This window comes from Tigriopus californicus, chromosome 5 (genome assembly GCF_007210705.1).
Source record: "Tigriopus californicus strain San Diego chromosome 5, Tcal_SD_v2.1, whole genome shotgun sequence".
NCBI classification, from domain to species: domain Eukaryota; kingdom Metazoa; phylum Arthropoda; class Copepoda; order Harpacticoida; family Harpacticidae; genus Tigriopus; species Tigriopus californicus.
In genome coordinates this window covers 11433239-11433570 of record NC_081444.1, presented here as the reverse complement: position 1 = coordinate 11433570, position 332 = coordinate 11433239, and positions in this window count along the sequence as shown.

The following is a 332-nucleotide window of genomic DNA, read 5'->3' as shown; positions in this document are numbered from 1 at the left end:
ATCCGTTTTTGCACACCCTTCTAAGATTGTACATACTAGATAGCTCAGAAATGTCTTGAGCTCCATGGACTTCTTTTTTTTCTTCATAAGCAATTTTGCTACGTTACTTTGCTTATAAAATCGATCGGAGATATCGTTTATTACACTGGAAAAGGAGCTATAATCCAGTTACCAGGATCATTCAGAAACCCAAAATTGAAGGGATTAAGTGGTCCAACCCCAAAGCCTGCCATCAAGGCACGAAAGGGCTGCAACTTGTGAGGGTGGATGGCTTTTCCACCCTTTACCACAAGTCAATGGGAGAAAAATAATTGAAGAAGGTGCGTAATGAT